Source organism: Miscanthus floridulus, chromosome 8 (genome assembly GCF_019320115.1).
Source record: "Miscanthus floridulus cultivar M001 chromosome 8, ASM1932011v1, whole genome shotgun sequence".
NCBI classification, from domain to species: Eukaryota; Viridiplantae; Streptophyta; class Magnoliopsida; order Poales; family Poaceae; genus Miscanthus; species Miscanthus floridulus.
The window spans coordinates 64,538,352-64,558,303 of NC_089587.1; the positions used below are offsets into that span (position 1 = coordinate 64,538,352).

At 45.4% G+C, this 19,952-nt stretch overlaps 1 pseudogene; it reads right to left on the reverse strand.

Annotated features, from left to right (window-relative positions):
* Positions 1-7,942: 7,942 nt before the first annotated feature.
* On the reverse strand, positions 7,943-10,188 carry LOC136469233 (cytochrome P450 89A2-like; annotated as a pseudogene).
* Positions 10,189-19,952: the final 9,764 nt, after the last annotated feature.

The window sequence follows — 19,952 nt, forward strand, 5'->3', positions numbered from 1 at the left end:
CATCATTTCCGCATGAGTCATCGGCGGTGGAGGTGGCGGAGGAGGAGGATCCAGAAGTGGAGCCTCATGGTTCTCCCCGCCGTGCTCATTGGCCCGGCCACTTTCACCTTGACCTTCGCCAGGACCGTGGCCCACCCTGGCACTAGTGGTCCCACGTTCAGACCTTAGATTCATCTATAAGAGATATGAACCATCTATTTATAACAACCCTCCAGATTCAGAAACAAGGGATTAGATAAACGACCAGACATTTATTAAAGCATTCTTTTAGTTGTCCTATCAATTTACTAATCCAATTATATGTGTAGGGGGACTTTAGTTTAAATAAGATGCTACTATCAAGATGTGTGTATTGGCCTATACGCTCACTCAAGCCGAAATATAGCGGCATTCACAAAAAATTTGGCATATCGCACACTCACTCTTCATATGCTAAGCAATTACTTACGCAACGTAAGTCAGTGTACCTGCAGAAAACTAATTAGATAAAACCAGTGCGGCTATCCTAGATAGACCATATTGCTAGGGCTTATACTTATTTACATAACTTTAGCGCATCCTATTTTTTGCAAAGCTTCTATTGATCAAATTTTTAAGTTTTGGAAAAGAGTGATGAACTCGTAAACTCATTATTGGCTCTAGTACCAACTGTGGTAGAACCACCCGAAATAACGCACTTATGGAGGTGCTCGTCTTCCACCAGATACTAAGCACCCCAAAAGCAAGCTATAGCAGGCGGTATCCGTCGGGCACACCCCAAGGGAGAGCCCAAAAGATCCACATTTTTCCCTAAGGATCAAATAATGAGAACGAGTTACAATACTTAATCCATTTCATACATCTAGAGTTCGTAAAAAGTACATTATTACATTTCTAAAGTCAGAGTGTGGAATATTAAACAGTGGAATAAAAATAAACATCTAGCGATAAAGAACAAGGATCCATCTGTACCCACCAGAAGAATCCTTCACACAATGGTACTCCTCAAGCATTACCTACAACAGGGGTAAATAAACCCTGAGTACACAATGTACTCCTAAGACTTATCCGACTAGTGGGAATATTTTCCTGACTCCAAGGGATATGCAAAGCTTTATGGTTTGCTAGTTTCCTTTTTGCAGAAAGCAATATTAATAGTGAGTCCTTATTTATGTAATTATTAATAGCCATGATTAATTGATTATCTAGCCATTCTGTGTAAGCACATGTTCTACTTTCAAGCAAGAGTTGAGCAATCAGTTCCATTTCTTCACCTTTCATCTTTCAGTTCTTACTACGGTGCTAGACCCAAAACAAGTCATACTGGATTGCCCAGTGATTCGTGAATCAATGCCCCCAGCTGGGTACCCCGAAAACACACGCCCCGCTTGTACCCTAGGCACAAGCCGGACCAACCCATCACCCTCCTATCATGGGGTCCAGGTCCCCATCCAAACTTGGACTCCAAGCCCCTGCTCCTAAGTCCCAGACTTAGTGTAGTGCAAGGACCTCTACCATCACTGCCTCCAATCAGTCGGTCTAGAAAGAGCCAGAACCCACGACAAGAGAGCAACAAGTCTTCCCTGCGCCCAAAGTATATGCTCGGGATAATAAATCTGTGACTTGCCTCGAGACTTATGCAATAGCTGGTCCTTAACCGACACAGACAGAGAAAAAGTGTAACCAAGCGATGCCCTATTGGTCGCAGGACATAACCTCTTACACCCACCAGTACCCAAACCATATCCCTGCCCGGTCACCATTTTTCCTTTCTATCATTTATCATGAGTGATCATAATTATCACCTATTGTGAGTAACAGCAGGTTACTCAGGCTACCAAAATCCTGAGCATAGTAGCTACTCGACCTATACTAATAGGACTCATAGGTAGATATATTTATGCATATAGTTTCCATAAAATGCCTGTAACGTAAATGCACATCGTATATATATTCAGTGATCATAAAATATGTGTTATGCACCGGGACTTGCCTTAGGCAGGCGGTGGGTCAATAAAGTCAGCACCAAAAGGCTCTGGAGCTCCCTCCTGCATGAGGATCTTCTCCTCGTACTCCTCAATGACCTCCTCATAGTCCTATTCATCCACGGGCATGAACTCTACCAACTCATGATCTACATGCATGAAATGATGATGCAACACTTAGTAATACGGCAACAGCAACTCTTAAAATAAAATACATCTATCAAGCTACTAAGCGAGTTCTGCCGAGTAAGGTGCTAAGTTACCTACTGTTAACACTAACAAGTATACCGCATGACATATATTATCTTCTCAACTAAAGGCATTCTTACTCTTAATATCGATTTACTCTATATAAGATTAGACAAGGGTACTAGCTACTGTATTTATCAACCTACTCTAGGGCTACAAAAATCACAATGAGCACAGAATAATCTAATGATCTTACTATAAAAATTTCATGGCTAAAGCTATCATCAATTTGCCACAAAAATTCCTACAAATATTAAGCTAAGTAATACTAAGCTTTCTAAATCAAATTTATGAACCAATCATTATCATAGCTAACTGTAAACTAACTACACTAATAGATAGATGGGATTTTTGTGAACCTAACAAATTTTGTTTCACTATTTTTTGACATCTACATAATTTACTATCGTTTTTTAAAGTTTAGCTCAAAACTAAATTGAATAAATATTTGTTAAGTCACTGGAAAATGAAAAACCGATTTCAACCCACGTGGCCTACGAGCGAGTGGCTCGGCCCACTCCAACGCAATGCCCGCGCGCGCGACGCACGGTGCGGCCCACGTAGGGGCGTGGCCCAGCCGGGCGCCGACGGCCCACGATTGGGAGGCCCGCGCATGCTGGTCATCATGCAAAAACACCCCCGTCCTACCTGGTAATCGTGAAGACACTAATAGCACTATTTCGCTAGTCTACTATCTTACACCTACGCCCCTCCCTCTTTTCTCCTTTACCATGGCCCTACCCTCGAGCCTCCAGCGCGCGCACAGCCGCGATGACGCTGGCACAAGGCGGTTACGCCGGCCAGACCAGCCCTTCCCCGCCCTATCTACGAAGTCGATACCTTACTAGGCTTGAACACGAAGCACTATGCGAAGGAAGCATGAGCTAGGACGCTGCAGCAAGGCCGATCCATGGCGGCGGAGCTCCTGCACTGAAAACAGCGATGTTCCGGTGATCTACAACAATGTCGAGGCAAATTGGACAGCGAGTGAGCTCCAGGCACTCACCATGGACCCAGAAGAGGTGGTGGTTTAACTGGAGGTGGCCTGAGCCAAGCTGGCCGTGTGCACACGGATGGTACGGTGGCGCACGGCGGTGGCAAGGCTGCGTCAGGGGTGGCTATGCGGTGGTAGCGATTAGGTAGAGGTGCGCAGGGTGATGAGCAGGTGGAGGTGAAGTTGGCGGTGCGACGAATTGACACAAGCTGCGCTGGATAGGGAGCTGGCCTTCAACGCGTGCCACAGCGGTCTTAATGACCCGGCGAGGGAAAACTTTGAATTGGAGCATGGCACGGCGAGGCTCGCTACAAGGTGGGGTTGGGCGTGTAGCTGGCTACATGATGGAGTTGCAGACGGGGTTAATTGGACTGAGGTGGCTCCATTGACCTGAATTTAGAGGAGCGGATCCGGTGACCACGGCGCCAGAGGAACAGGGAAGACCGGCATGGCATGGCTCATCGCTGTCGTGCAAGACGTGGCTGTCACTTCGATGCACAATCGCGTACGGCTACAGGGCGATGGGGAAATGGCCAACATGCTCAGGATGGTGGGCCACGTGGCCATAAACCGCAAGCCATCGACGGCAGCTCAGTCCAACACGCCGCGGCGGATGGCGCCGGTCTAAGGAGGCAGCAATGCAGTGTCGTCGAGCACTGATGTGATGGTAAGGCAGGCGAGGCAAGGCAATGTGTGGGCAATGCCAAATGTGGCCACGCGCGCATGGTACCACCAGGCTGGCATGAGGAGACAGAGTGGCCAGGCGGACGTGACAACGGTGGTAGGCCGCACGCGACGATTTTGCACAAGCGACCATGGCCAGCAGCAACGTACTGACGCGATGCGTGGGGTCATCGACACGGTGAAGTGGCGGCAATGGCCAAGCCAGAGCAGCGGGCCTACGACGCCGGCAGTGGTGGCCAAGCGGCCAGGTCGCCGAGGGTGATATACATGTGCGTGTGCGTGCCAGGGCGTAGCAACGGCGACGCGGCCTACAACACGGAGCCAGCGGTAGGACCGGCCAGCATGGTGGCCCGCATGTGGCATGCACATTGGGTAGCAGGTGTGGCGACACCAAGTGCTAGCATGGTGATCGCGCCCAGACGCTGCAACTGTGTCATGCACGCTTTTTAAAGCTACTAAAAAATTCAACTCGATGATCCAGTAGCTAAACTAACTATTTAACGCCCGAGATTTGATGTCAAGCTACTAAAACAAACCCTAAAACCATGCTACTACTTAAACTGATTCTCCTATAAAAATTCCCAAACTTCGCTTCATCGATCCATTTTCCGACTTAAGAAAATGACTAAGTTTTTGTTTGGATTCACTCAACTTCGATTTCCAAGCTATTAAGTAAGCTATCTAGTGAATCTCGTTCTCGCCCGCAAGTATTTCATCGCCACCTATGAAGTTTGTACTACAAACTTATTAAAGTGCTAGGTATGTGTTCTATAGCATTTTCGTTCAATAAAAATTCGTCTAGAACCCTAAGCGATAAAACGCGACATGAAATATAACATTCGTTTCGTGTTTCCGATGAACGTTTCAAGTTACGTGTATTGCTTTACACCCTATATTACACACATTTACACATATGTATGATGCACATACAGTGTTTTAGCAAAAGTTTGTACAGTGTAACACCAAGGGTGTTACACCTAGACCTCTCGACGGGAGTGGAATGGGTTGGTCTTGTTTGTGCCTGAGGTACAAGCGAGGCGTGTGTTTTGGGTACCCAGCTAGGATATATTGGTTCACAAATCGCCGTTTCTGTGAGACGGTAGGACTTAGCTATGGTCTAGCACTGTAGTAAGAACTGGAACTTGAAAGGTGATAAAATGGTTCTGAATGCCTACCACCTGCTTGAAAGTAGCATAGGTGCTTACATAGAATGGTTAGTTAATGAATTAATGATGACTGCTAATAAAATTGAATATAAGGACGTATGTTTAGTAATGCTTCCATAGATGAAATAACACACAAGCCAAATAAGCCTTGCATATCCTTAGAGTCTTTTATTTTCCTCCTGTCGGGTAAGTCTTGCTGAGTACAATCGAGTACTTAGGGTTTTATTCCCCCTGTTGCAGGTGATCGGAGGATACTTAGAGCTAACTATTGTGTGTGGAAACCTCCTAGTGGACTTAGAGAGTATTCATTTCATGCTACGACCATAGTGTTTATTTATAACCCTCACTAAAGGTTTTTATAAAAAAAGATGTAAAATCTGCTAGCATCTCTTGTATAAAAATATCCACTATGTTAATGCTCCACCGTGTCATTAAATTAATCTTTGCTTTCTATGTAACTCTGATAACATTGTTATATTTCACTGTTATAATCAATTGAGGTAATATTCTATTACTATAATAAAGTGATGTAAGAAATGACTTAAGAATGTTGTAAGCTATATTCTCTCATTTATGATCCTGATGGAAAAATGTGGATTTTCGAGTTCTCCCTTGGGGTGTGCTCGACAGAACTGCGTAGTTTAGTGTTCTCTCTTGAGTAGTTAGTGTCTAATGGAAGATAAATACTCCTGGGAGACATTAGATTAGGCGATTCTGCCACAAATCCAATGCTCGGATTTTTAGGCGTCGATCAGCGCGCGATTGAATATCTTGTTGTTCAATTAGCTTGATTAAGATAGGGTTGAGTGGCCATCCTTCTCCAACTCCGGTGGGCTTAGAAGAAAAAATTAAGGGGATGAAGGATGGACCAGCGGTGGTGGCAGGCATGATGGGAGACAAGGCGGCGGTGGTACCACTGGCCGAGTGGTAGGGGAAGGTGGTTTGGTAGAGCAATGATAGGAGAGTCACGGTGATGTTCCAGCAACGGTAATGTTGTGGTGCGGGTGTCTGTCCGCCCGGACGTTCCTTGGTGGGTCGCGACGCCAGCCCAATTATCCCCTCCCATCTGCTCGGGAGTTTCACAAAATAAAATCCTCTTGTCCAGTCACTCCTATCCTCTAGTCCACTCATTCCTATCTGCTCCAGCACAACCGTCGCAAGACAAGAGGCACGAATATGCCAAGGGAAGGCAACAAATCCGAACAAGCGCTACCCTAGTCATGACCGACATGGGTTTCTAGATGGGCTACTCAGAGCTGGTGCTCCCAAAGCAGCTACTCCACCTCCTCCTCCTGCTGGGATACATCCGCTACTTCCTCCTCTAGATGTTCGACACGACGTGAGCCTCGGTGACCTACTGGATCTCGTGGATGACCACCAAGCGTTGCTGTAGGACAGCGTTGTGCGCAAGCTGCCCTCTCCCAGGCGTGCGGCCGCTGCCTCCCTGTTGCGTCATGGAGCTGCTGCCGTCGGCTCGTCGCCTATAAGCGCCACTGGTCCGCTGCCTCCGGCATGCCGACGAGACTCCATTCTTCTAAGCAGCAAGGAGATGTTGCGCTAGAAGGACATGTTGCAAGTATATGTTTCAAGTGTTTTAAATGTTTCAAAGGTATGTTGAAAGTGTTTCATATGGATGTTGCAAAAGTAGATCGAGGATGTTGCATATGTTGTAATGGTTGTACACGTATGATGCAAGCATCTGTCCCTAATGTTTCATTTATGTTTTTAGACGTACGTTGCAAGTATGTTTATCTGAATGTTGTATATGTTTCACACATATGTTGCAAGTGTTTTATCTAAATGTTGCGTATGTTTGCAATGGTTTTCAAGCGTTTTTTGCAAGTATTTCAGAAGCATGTTTTAAGTGTTTCATCTGTCTTCACACATATGTTGCAAGTGTTTCCATCTGAATGTTTTAAAAGTAGATCGGACATTCCACATGTTGCAATATCACCCACCTGCTGCAGCTGCCAGAGGGGCGTGAGGGATCGTGCGGGGTGTAACGCCATGTGGGGTTGGGCAGGGGGCACAGACGTCGTGTTGAGTCGGGTGCGACGCAGACACCGCGTTGGGATGGTGCGGAGGCGGAGTCTAGGCGCAGACGTCCTGGTGCTAGCACTACCGTTCCAAAGGCAGGTTAGCTTGGGGGTGGGTGTAGGTGGATCTGGTGGCGAGGAGCCACCAGAGACAAGGTAGGCAGGCATGGTGGGGTGTTTCACAAGAGACACCATGGATGACCGGAGGTAGAAGAAGACGAGAGGTAGAGACTGACCATTCGATTTGCATCCAATGACTGAAAATAAAGAGTGACACTAAAAGAATAAAGAGTGTCCAAGCCAGTTCAAAATATTCAATTATGGGGTAGACAGCTTCTAAATATAAACACGAAAATAATTATTTTGGTGGCTGAATAGAATTCCTTCCTTTAGAGCAAAGCTAATAATATAGCCGGCTACTGGCTATAAGGAGACTTACAGCCAATCTATCAGCATACTCGTATAATAGTTAGCCGGCTTACGGTCTGCTTGTCTGTGTCACAGAACTTCTTGGTTCCTATGCATAAGCTGGCTGTAAGCTTATAGCCCGTTTCTCTTCTCTCTCCTCTCATCTCTCTCCCACGTCAGCATTCAGTCCACTTACAGCCTCTTAGAGTAAGTCTAATAATACAGCCAGTTGCTGGCTGTATGAATCCTTGCAGTCTACTTCTTAGCTTACTTATATAGTAGTTACATATTCACTATTAATATATGGTCTATTTGTCTCTCTCATAGAATTTTGTGGTTCTTGTCTCTAAACTGGCTATAAACTTATAGCTCGCTTTTTCTCTCTCTTTACCTCTCTCGTCTACCTCAGTATTTAGACTGCTTACAGCCTTAGCTCTGTAGTTAGCTGACGACTCGCAGCCGCGTGAGGCGCGCACGCAGTGACCGCTTCATGACTGTGAAGAACCCGAGGTGCGGCCGTAGGTCAACGCCGAGCTCGCCTCGGCCTCCGCCCACTCGAACTCCCTCACGAGATTGACGACGAAGTAGCCAAGATGGAGCACGGCGACGCCCATGCCGGGACACATCCTCCGGGCGGCACCAAATGGCATCAACCTGATCTCCCCAGCGCTGCCCGCGGCCGCCACCAGGCTGACGCCCGCGCCGTCGCCGCCAGCCAGGAACCTCTCCGGCCCGAACTCACGCGGGTCGGTCCACGCCGTCTTGTCACGTGCCAGCCGCGCCAGCGGAAAGTGCACCGCCGTTCGGGCAGGGAGACGCCGGCCGTCCAGCGCCACATGGTCCTTGGCCATCACCTTGTTAATTATATAACACAAAGCTTATAAGCTTGTTGCATGCGTGATGATTAAAAGCAATGACATTTGATTATTTAGAAACTTTGGATTGATTTATTAATAATATTTAGCCTGTTCGGTTGGCTGGTTCGTATCGTTGCTGGTTCGTGAAGAAGTACTGCTGGCTGGTTTGTGTGAGAGAAAAATATTGTTGCGACTGGAAATTTACGATCGTTTACGAGAAGCCACAGCCAAACGAACAGGCTGACTAATTCTCTCACCTTCCTAAGCACCATGGGCATGGTGGGGTGCAGCCGGAGCCCTTCCATGATAGTGGCGTTGAGGTACTCCAGTCTTCCAAGAACCTCCTCGCCGACCTCCTCGGCGTCGGCACTCACGATGGCGTCAATGTCCTTCCGAAGCGCGCTGCACGTCGGCCGCTTCACTAGGTTCGCCATGATCCACTGCAGCACCGCGGCAGTGGGCTTCGTGCCGGCGCCTAGAAACTCGGAGCAGGACCCACGAGCTCACCATCAGTGAGCCTGCGCTGCCGCCGCCGCTTACGACGTTTGCCGCTGCTTGAGGCAGCGGCGGCGTGCTAGTCCGGCACGCGGAGGTCCACGAGCGTGTCCACGTACGCCGGGGGCTCGCCATGGCGGCCGTCGCGGCGGGTGTCGATGAGCGGAAGGTACGTCTCCTCCTGCTGCCGCCGGAGCTGGAGCCAATGTTTTTTTACCGGTAGGAAAAAAAATTTGGTCCCCGACGATAAATATAAAATTTCAAAAATATCGGGTTAAATTTAAATAAATTCAAATTGATTTTTTTAAAAAAATGGTATCATTTCACTAGAAAAACTCTCTAATCCATCGTCCATCATAAATTTATATAAAATCAATTAAATAACATAATATATCACCACGGTAATATAGTGGGCTGACGTTGGGTGAGTTGCATATGCTAGTGCCATCGAATGTGTGAGTGAGAAAATTAAATAAATTTGAAGAAATTTAGGGCTTTATAAGACTAAAGGATATGGAGGATCATTTTAGTGTGGTTTGGTGTAATTTTGGAGCGGAAGATGAATTTAACCAAAAAAAAAAATTGACCGATATAATTTTTTTTTCAGACGTAAGTGAAAAAGACGATATTTAGAAAATTTGGACGATATTTCGCCGAAATGGTAAACGTTGGCTGGAGCAGCTTCCTGCACCGGTTCCGGTAGATCAGCCCGGTGACCGCGGGGAGCGTGGCGAAGACGCGCAGTCCGAGGAAGCACTGGACGAGGTCGTCCTGGGCGTCGGCCATTGCCCGCACGAGGCCCGCGTCGACGCCAGCGCCGAAGCACATGGTGGCGAGCAGGGCGAACATGGCCGCGCGCAGGCTCTCCGCCGCGAGCACCGCACCGCAGGACGCGCACTGGCGGTGCAGGTCCGCGACGAGACCGCGGAGGGCGTGGCGGCGCGCGGGGCCGTACTGCCGGAGGCTCGACGGGTGGAAGATTTCGGATGTGAGGTTGCGTCTGATCGCGCGCCAGAGCGGGCCGTACGGCGCCGAGTTGATGTTGTACTGCCGGCGGCGCGAGAGCACGGCGCTGGGCACGATGGAAGGCGGGCGGTCCGAGAACGCGCCGCCCGCGGCAGCGCCGCTGATGAGGAGGCGGTGCGCAGCGAAACGGTCAGTGACGAAGACCTCCGGCTGGCGGCCGAGAGTGGGGAGCTTCCTGAGGACGGCCGACTTGACTGCGGCGAGCCGCGTGTAGGCTCCCTCACGCGCCAACGCATGCCGGCACCGGCTGACTATGAGGATGGAGAGCGTCAAGGGGAGCAAGAGGAGGAAGATTAGGGCGTCTTGCATGGTTGTTTGTATCAGCTCTAGCACTTGTGTGTAATGCTCGTAAGAGTCGCATTATAAATAATGATAGTATAAAGAAGTTTGTCTACGTGGCATTCCTGTATTTTTGGCGGCCTGGTGGTGACTAGGCTAACAACCGTTTGTTGCACGAACAAGTTCCGAGCTTTGCGGACGCACGAATTTTGCTCCATCAGATCATAAACCAACGGCCAGACTAATTTCTTGTCCCGTTATTGTGAATGTTTCCAACTAGCCCGATGCATGGATATTGGACAACTTTCACTACCGGACTCAGTAGCTCGGCAAAGTCCAATTTGCACTCGGCAAAGGACACTCGGTAAAAAATAGGTCGGCAAAGGTGTCCTTGCCGAGTGTTTTTTGTCGGGCACTCGGTAAAGCCTGGAACCGAAAAAAACTCGAAAAAAAACTCGAAAAAAAGGAAAAAAATTTAATCGGTGGAGGCCACCACCGGCATTTTTCACATAAAATTCGCAGCAACGCGGCCAACGGAATTCAAACCCGCGATCTTCCCCTACGCGCGAACCTCCTCTACCACTACACCACACTATGTCTGGATTCCGTTTTAGTTCCTAACATATTATACTAAATCGAGTGTAAATTGCTTGTTTGAGGCCCTAAACGAATTCAAATAAGAAAGTTGTAAACTACAAAGTTTCATAACTTTTCGAGATCTACACTTTTAGTTTAGGAAGTTTTTTCATCCGAGGTCGTTTACAAAATTTGAATTTTAAAATTTTGAAATTCAAACGCAGTTTTGCATGACAAGATGATTTCAAATCAAAAAGTTGCCAACTACAATGTTTTATAACTTTTCGAGATCTACAGAGTTTATTTTGATTGTTTTTCCATCCGAGGTCGTTTGAAAAGTTCGAATTTTAAATTTTTGAAATTCAAACAAAGTTTTGCATGACAAGACGATTTCAAATCAAAAAGTTGCCAACTACAATGTTTCATAACTTTTCGAGATCTACAGAGTTTATTTTGGTTGTTTTTCCATCCGAGGTCGTTTGAAAAGTTCGAATTTTAAATTTTTGAAATTCAAACATAGCTTTGCATGACAAGATGATTTCAAATAAAAAAAGTTGCTAATTACAAAGTTTCATAACTTTTCGAGATATACAAAGTTTATTTTGGTTGTTTAGTCATCTGTTCATCCGACACGGTCGTTCTAACATTATTCACAAATCTTATATATCTCTCTTGTAGTTTCATAAACTACAAGAGAGATATGTTAGATTTGTGAATAAATTTACTTTCACTTTGTCATATGAAGAAAAGACCAAAACAAACATTGTACATCTTGATGAGTTATACAATTTTGTAGTTGAAAACTTTTTTCATTTGAATTAATTTACTGCTTTAAAATGTGCTTTGAAATTTTCTTTGCCGAGTGTAAAAAAAACACTCGGCAAAGAGCTTCTTTGCCGAGTATAAAAAAAACACTCGGCAAAGAAGCTTCTTTGCTGAGTGTAAAAAAAAACACTCGGCAAAGACATCTTTGCCGAGTGCCCGAAAAACAATACTCAGTAAACCACTTGGCACTCGGCAAAGAACCGGTCTCCGGTAGCGTTTATCTCTCATGGTAAACGCATTTTTCCTCAGATGAGCATATATTTTCCCCAGGTTCTCCTATCGCTACCGTTGTTAGATATACATAAGGCCCTCCACGGTGTGGAGTGATGTCTAAAAATATTTGGATCTCATAGAGAATATTTTAGCTTAACTCATCAAATGCCGCAGCGTGGGCATTGCAGCATCGCTAGAGGCCCACCTAATATATATGTTAAAATATAGAGTTGTTGCATGTCTCTTTCGTCCTTGCTGAGTACTGGTTGGAACACGCTATGCAGAAAACATTTTTTAAAGAAGATAGCACCGGCGTAAGTAGATGCACCGCTCTCAGTTTTCTTAGCATAGGCATCGGTGTCTGCACTTGTTCAAGTGATACCCCAACTCTTTTTTTTCAGTTTCAGGCAGCACTTTAGCACAATACTGTGAAAAGCCTAAAGATAGGTGTACTATAAAATAATATTATGTCTCTTAATAGTCCATCCATCCTCGTATACATTCAACAGCTACCCATGTCCTCGAGGACAGATTTAACTTGCCATGGTTATACGTGTTAGATGTGAATATGGAGCCGGTTGTGGCTGTTCTCAACAAGCCCGATGTTCTGTTGTTTTTTGGGTGGTTATTCAACTGTTGAGCCTCATAAACAACATAAATAAGGCCATAATACTAGCAAGGAGAAATATATATATCGTGATAATAAATAACGTGAAGTTTAAATTAAAAATGTCATATTTTTTTATAATAAAAAGTCCATCTAATTAATTATTTTGCACGTGAAAAATAGGAACGGATTACAGAGGAGGTGGTGCGCGGCGAAAGGGTCGGTGACGAAGACCTCCTCTGCTGTTTAAGCATTAAGGAAGGGCTTCTTATTGAGGGCAGCATTAAGGAAGAGCGTCAAGGGCAGCCAGAGGAAAAGATTAAGTAGTCCTGCATGGTTGTTGGCTTCGGCTCTTTGGCTCTAGCACTTCTGAACAACGGGCCTATACTCAGCTTTATGGGGCTGTTTGCTGCTCGTCGACGCAGCAGGAATCAGCAACAATTATTTTGGTACAGTATTTGCTGCAGGCCATCCAGGATTAGACCTTGGTTAGTTTCTCCCTAAAAATTTAGTCCCTACCCCATCAGATGTTTGACACATATATGAGTATTAAATATAGACTAAAAAATAATTAATTGCACATATTACGACTAATTTGCGAGACGAATTTTTTAAACCTAATTAGTCTATGATTTGACAACGATGTGATACAGTATAGCTACAGTAGCATATACTAATGACGGATTAATTAGCTTAATAAATTCATCTCGTGGATTACTGAAAACTTCTATAATTTATTTTATTATTACTATTCAAACACCTCCACGTAACACCCGTAAACTTTAGCCCCTTTGATTTAAACCTCACCTTAGCAGCAGCATGCATGCTGGCCGACCATGCAGCAGGGAGCAAGTCCCATCTGATTTTTGACCCAGTTGGAGCATAACCACGGTTGACTTGTTCCGGTCATATTCGCTCGGTCTCTAAATAATTGTCACTTTTGATTTTCATACCGTAAGTTTAACTGGATCTATAGAAAATACGTGCAACATTTGCATCTCAAATAAATTTATTATGAAAATAAATTCAACGATCTATCTAATTATATTAATTTTGTACCATAAATATTAATATTTGTATATATATATTCAATTTTGGGGTACTTACTCTATTACCAAAGATTACAGATGTAGTCCGGATACAGCAATATAGGCCAATATGTCTTTTAAATGTGAGCTTTAAAATTTTTACCAAAGTTCTAAATAATAGATTATTAAAAGTGGCAGGGAAGCTGATAGGGCCAACTCGGACAGCTTTATTTCAGGACGCTATATAATGGAAGGTGTTGTAATTTTGCATGAAACAATTCATGAGTTGCAAATGAAAAACAAGATGGTGTCATTTTAAAACTAGACTTTGAAAAAGCATATGACAAACTAAAGTGGCCCTTTATACAACAAGTTCTTAGAATGAAAGGGTTCTCATCAACTTGGTGTGAATGGATTTCGAAAGTCACCTCTAGAGGGAGTGTTGCAGTAAATGTCAATGATAATATAGGCCATTATTTTCAAACAAGGAAAGGAGTGCTTAAGGGGATTCATTATCTCCGATTCTGTTTAATACAGTGGTTAACATGTTGGCTATCCTTATTTCACGAGCTAAAGATGCAGAACAAATCAAAGGGGTTGTTCCGCATTTGGTTGAAGAAGGACTTTCAGTCCTTCAGTATTGTCGGTGCGGAACCCACGGGATACCCCGCAAGGAAGGGAGAAGACCTAGTCTAATTAGGATTCTTCCCCTGTAATCTTAGTAACAGTATTACTCTGTAATCCTACTAGGAACTCTCATTGTAAATTGACTAGGACTCTAGCCTCCTGACTATATAAAGGAGGGCAGGGCTCCTTGGATCGGGAGTTCAGACAACAATTGTACAACGCAACACTTGACAATCAATCCAACGCAAAGGCTAACGCCGACTGGACGTAGGGCTATTACTTGATCTACGATCGAGGGCCGAACCAGGATAAATCGACGGTCTCTTGCGTTTACCGTCGAGTTCTGCATACGCTGAAGCCCGAACATACTGCCTCGGGGACCCCCGTGGTAGGCTATCGGTGGTCAAACATCGACAGCTGGCGCGCCAGGTAGGGGCTTTCGGCGACTTTGCATCCGAGAGCTCGACGGACCTCGACAACATGATCTTCTCGACGGGATCAACCTTCATCTTCGGTTCATGGATCTGCGAGGCAGGCGACGACGGCAAGCTCCAAGGTCGTCTCTTCGAAGATTTAGATCATCATCAGAACTTTTCCATTTCGGCGACAATGACAGATCAGCTTGCCGGAAGATTCGCGCAGCTCGTAATGTCCAATCCAACTCGGATTCCGCGACTTCACGCATCCGATTCAAACTCAAGTTCCGCTTCCGAGACGAAGTCTTATCCGAGTTCTTTCGGAAAACTGAGTTCTTTTCTGACAAGGCTCCGGACCACGACGTCAGCCTATCAAGAATACTACCCGGAGTACACTCGGAGAACTCCAAAGAAGTCGGGTCCTCTTCCGTTCGGACTCCACAACATGGCAACATCTTATCAGACACGGCCCAAAGGATTCCTCGATCCGGTGCTTAGAATGCCACTGAAGGGAGCTCAGGAAGGTCTTGTACTAACTATAACATCTCAATACTGCATCGTCCATTGGCCGGGCTCTGTTCCTGAGGATAGCAGTACCCGACTGGTCGACACGACGACAACGGCAATTCTACCCTACCAAGAAGGAAACTCGATCTATGACCTTGAAACCTCCACTGAAGTTATCAACAGCTCTGGCAGTACGAAAATCAACGACGATGACAGAACAACTCACGCTAGAGAAGTATTCATGATTTGTCGCCCTCGATCACCATTAGTCCCCCAGAGGCACCCAACATCAGGTCTTCAGATAAATCCGAATCCAACATATCACCATTTATCCAGGGGCACGATGGTGAGACTGAGAGTCAGAGGCAAGCCAGAGAGAGAAAGAACAAATTGAAACAAGGATGTCAGTGCCGTGCTAAGCAGCGAAAGGACACTTGGGTCAAATATGAGTCAGACCTAGCCGAGTACAATAGAAGAAAATTAGAGCGAGAGGTCAAAGAAGGATGGGCAACGAATACACCCTACGATAAGATCCGAGAAGCACTAGAAGAACTCAGGGTGACCTCATATCCCAATGAAAAACAAGAACAGCTCCGGGACTTTCTCCGATCAACCGTCTTTAGGATGCACGACGGAAGGGCAACATCTCATGAACAGGAAGATCAAAATCAAAGGAAGTCCGCTTTCGAAAGATTTGGACCAAGTGGAAGTCACAACGGAGAGAGCCGAAGAAATCATAGTCAAAACAACCGAGTCGAACGGCCGAGAAAGGCCAGAAGCAAAGCACCAACTCGGATAGCCACACAGAACTACTCTCACCAAGACGACAGTTGGCAAGAAGGGGGCACCGAATCAGAATACACAGAAGCTAGAACGCACGATAGATTCGCTTGTTTCACAAACAGACTTGCTTCAATACGATTACCTCACAAGTTCAAGCCATCCAACCACTCCAAGTATGACGGCAAGACCGAACCAAAGCAATGGCTTAGGATTTACTCACAATCGATTGAATTGGCCGGAGGAGACGATGACATCAAAACCTTGTTCTTTCCCATGGCCCTAGAAACCATGCCACTTCAATGGTTTGACAAATTGAATCCAGGATCAATCAAAAATTGGGAGGACTTGCAAAGAGCTTTCTGTGAAAATTTCACGGGTATTATTACACACCCAATCACCCACACAGAGTTAAAAGGACTCAAGCAGAAAGGAGGTGAAAGTCTCAGAAATTACTATCGATGATTTGGCGAACTACGAGCTCAAGTACATGGCATCACACACCGAGAAATAATCGAAGCTTTCTCTCACGGAATCATGGCTAGGTGGCAATTTCAAGACTTCTACAAAGAAAATCCAAGAAACAACGAAGAATCCAGACGGACAGTGGAAAAGATGATTACTGCAGAGGAGAAGACACGAGAAAGATTCCCGGATAGAAACAACAGAGACAACCCGGACAGGCAAAATCCTCGAAACAACAGACATCAGGAGAGAAAGCGTGGTCCAGACAACACAGTAGCAATGGCTGACAAATCAAAGAAATTTACCAAGCCTAGAAGATGTGATGACATTGAGAACATATGTTGCCCCTTGTACCCCAATGGAAAGCACACCATCGGAAATTGCTACACCTTCAACGAAAGATACACTAGAAAAGATAGCAAGGGAAACAATAAAGAAGACAATCAGAAAAAAGGAGACAACCATGAAGACAAGGGATTCCAAAAATCCAGAGAGACAGTGGCAGCAATCTTTGCTGGGATTCCAGATTCTAGAAGCAAACATCAAGCAAAACTAGCGTTACGAACCATCATGGTAGCAGAACCTGCTACACCAAGATATCTCAATTGGTCAGAGTATCCAATCCAATTTTCAAGAGAAGACCAATGGACTAGCGTAGGAAACGCAGGCCATTACCCACTAGTTCTAGATCCAACCATTGCCGGTATGACTGTTACGAAAGTACTAATCAACGGAGGAGCCAAATTCAACATCATTTTTTCAGAAACTTTAAGGAAGATGGGACTACAACTCGCCGGGATGATCACACCAACAAGCACACCTTTTTATGGCATAGTACCCGGCAAGGCAGCAATGCCACTTGGACAAATCACTCTACCGGTTACTTTTGGGATTCCCTCGAACTACCGCACAGAGTTCATCAAGTTTGAAGTCGCGGACTTCGATTCATCATATCACGCAATCCTCGAGCGCCCAGCACTAGCAAAATTCATGGCAATACCGCATTATCCGTACCTGTTACTTAAGATGCCAAGGCCTAACGGTGTTCTTTCTCTTCTGAGTGATTTAAAGCGCGCATTTGACTGTGATGTTCAGGCAATCCAAGTTGCTGCAAAAGCATAGGCAAACGATGGAAGAAAAGAAATAGCCACTATTGCTGCAGAAATAAGCCAAGAAGAACTAGAGATACCGGCTAAAAAGCCAAGCATCCTAGCACCACCAAAAGAAACCGACGTCAAGCAAATCGACCTGGGCACCGGTGATCCCTCAGAAACGGCAACCATCAGTGCACGCCTATCAGCAAAATAGGAACTCACGCTCACCAACTTTCTTTGGGACAACAAGGATATCTTCGCTTTGAAGCCGACCGACATGCCAGGGGTCCCAAGAGAGTAGGCTGAGCATAGAATTGATATCAATGAAGGCTCCAAGATTGTGAAGCAACGACTACGACGATTCTCTCCCAACAAAAAGGCAGCAATTAAAAAGGAAATTACAAAACTAATGGCAGCCGGATTCATCAGAGAAATCCTCCATCTAGATTGGCTAGCAAACCCAGTTCTGGTACAGAAAAAGAATACGGACGAGTGGCGCATGTGTGTCGACTACACAGATCTCAACAAACACTGCCCAAAAGATCTGTTTGGGCTACCACGCATTGATCAGATAGTTGATTCAATAATAGGATCTGCCCTATTATCCTTCCTTGATTGCTATTCAGGATATCACCAGATCACATTAAAAGAACAAGACCAGAGCAAGACATCTTTCATCACTCCATTCGGCGCCTACTGCTATAAGAACATGTCGTTTGGACTCAAGAATGCTAGAGCCACTTACCAAAGAGCTATACAAACATGCCTTGGTGATCAGATCGGCGAAAACGTAGAAGTATACGTGGATGACGTGGTTGTAAAAACAAAGAACCCGGATGCATTGATTGAAGACTTAAAACAAACCTTCGAGAATCTAAAAAGGTAGAGGTGGAAATTGAACCCAAACAAGTGTGTATTTGGAGTTCCTTCAAGACAACTACTCGGATTCTTGGTCAGTCATCATGGAATCGAAGCAAGCGCCAAGCAAATTCGAGCCATAATAGAGATGGACCCTCCTCGAAGTGTCAAAGATGTACAAAAACTAACAGGCTACATGGCGGCTCTCAATCGTTTCATTTCAAGACTCGGCGAAAAAGGGTTACCTTTCTTTAAACTACTAAAGAAGACAGACAAGTTCGAGTGGACGGAAGAAGCCAATGAAGCTTTCAACAAGCTCAAGGCATACCTCACCTCCTCACCAGTTCTCACACCTCCAAAGAAAGACAAAGACATGATGCTATACATTGCGGCAACTTCTACTATAGTCAGCACGGCGATAGTAGTAGAAAGAGAAGAAGAAGGGCGCGTGTATAAAATACAACACCCAGTATACTATATCAGCGAAGTACTGTCAGAATCAAAAATCCAGTACCCGCATGTGCAAAAACTACTCTACGCACTACTGATCACTTCACGCAAGCTTCGTCACTATTTTGAAGGCCACAAGATTACCGTGGTGATAGATTTTCCACTCGGAGACATCTTACACAACAGAGACGCAACAGGGCGCATATCTAAGTGGGCGGTTGAACTCGGTGCTCTCAACATCGATTTCACCCCACGGAAAGCAATTAAATCTCAAGCCCTTGCTGATTTTGTTGTCGAATGGACAGAAATTCAACAACCCGTGTCAAGCACCATCCTTGATCATTGGAAGATGTACTTTGATGGATCACTCAAGCTAGGTGGAGCCGTGCAGGTGTCCTCCAAATTTCTCTAGATAGAAAACAACTCAAGTACATCCTTCAGATATTATGGCAAGCTACAAACAATGAAGCAGAATACGAAGCTCTCATCCACGGGCGACGAGTGGCAATTACCCTCGGAATCAAGCGATTACTCGTATACAGCGATTCGGCAGTAGTCATCAACCAAGTCAACAAAGATTGGGATTGCACCAAAGAAAACATGGGTGCTTACTGCGCTGAAATCCAAAAACGCGAAAAACATTTCTAAGGATTAGAAATTCTACATGTCCTGCGCGATTCCAACATTGCAGCAGATGTCCTCGCAAAGCTCGGATCAGACAGGGCAAAGGTCCCACCAGGCGTATTCATAGAGGAGTTATCAGCTCCTTCTATCAAACAACCCGGTGAGACAACCCCAGAACTCACAGCCAAAGGCAACCAGTTTCTGGTAATCAACACTTCATGGACACAGGTTTTTATTGATTACATCAAAGAGAATAAGTTGCCAGCGGAAAAATAGGAAGCCACACGAGTTGTTCGCAGAAGCAAGAATTACGTCCTAGTAGGAGACAAGCTCTACAGAAGAACCGCATCATCAGGAGTACTCCTAAAATGCGTCTTATTTGAAGAAGGCAAACAAATCCTAGACAAAATACACTCAGGTTGCTGTGGAAATCACGCTGCTTCAAGAAAACTAGTCGCCAAAGCATTCCGCACTGGTTTCTACTGGCCAACCGCTTTGAAAGACGTAGAAGAACTCGTCAGAAGATGCAAAAGTTGTCAGATGTTCGCAAGACAGGCTCATGTGCCAGCCCACAACCTCATCTGCATACCAACTGCTTGGCCCTTCTCCTGCTGGGGGCTAGATCAAGTAGGACCTCTCACGAAAGCAAAGGGCAGTTTCAAGTACATCTTTGTAGCAATTGACAAGTTCACCAAATGGATCGAATACAAACCACTCGCAAAAT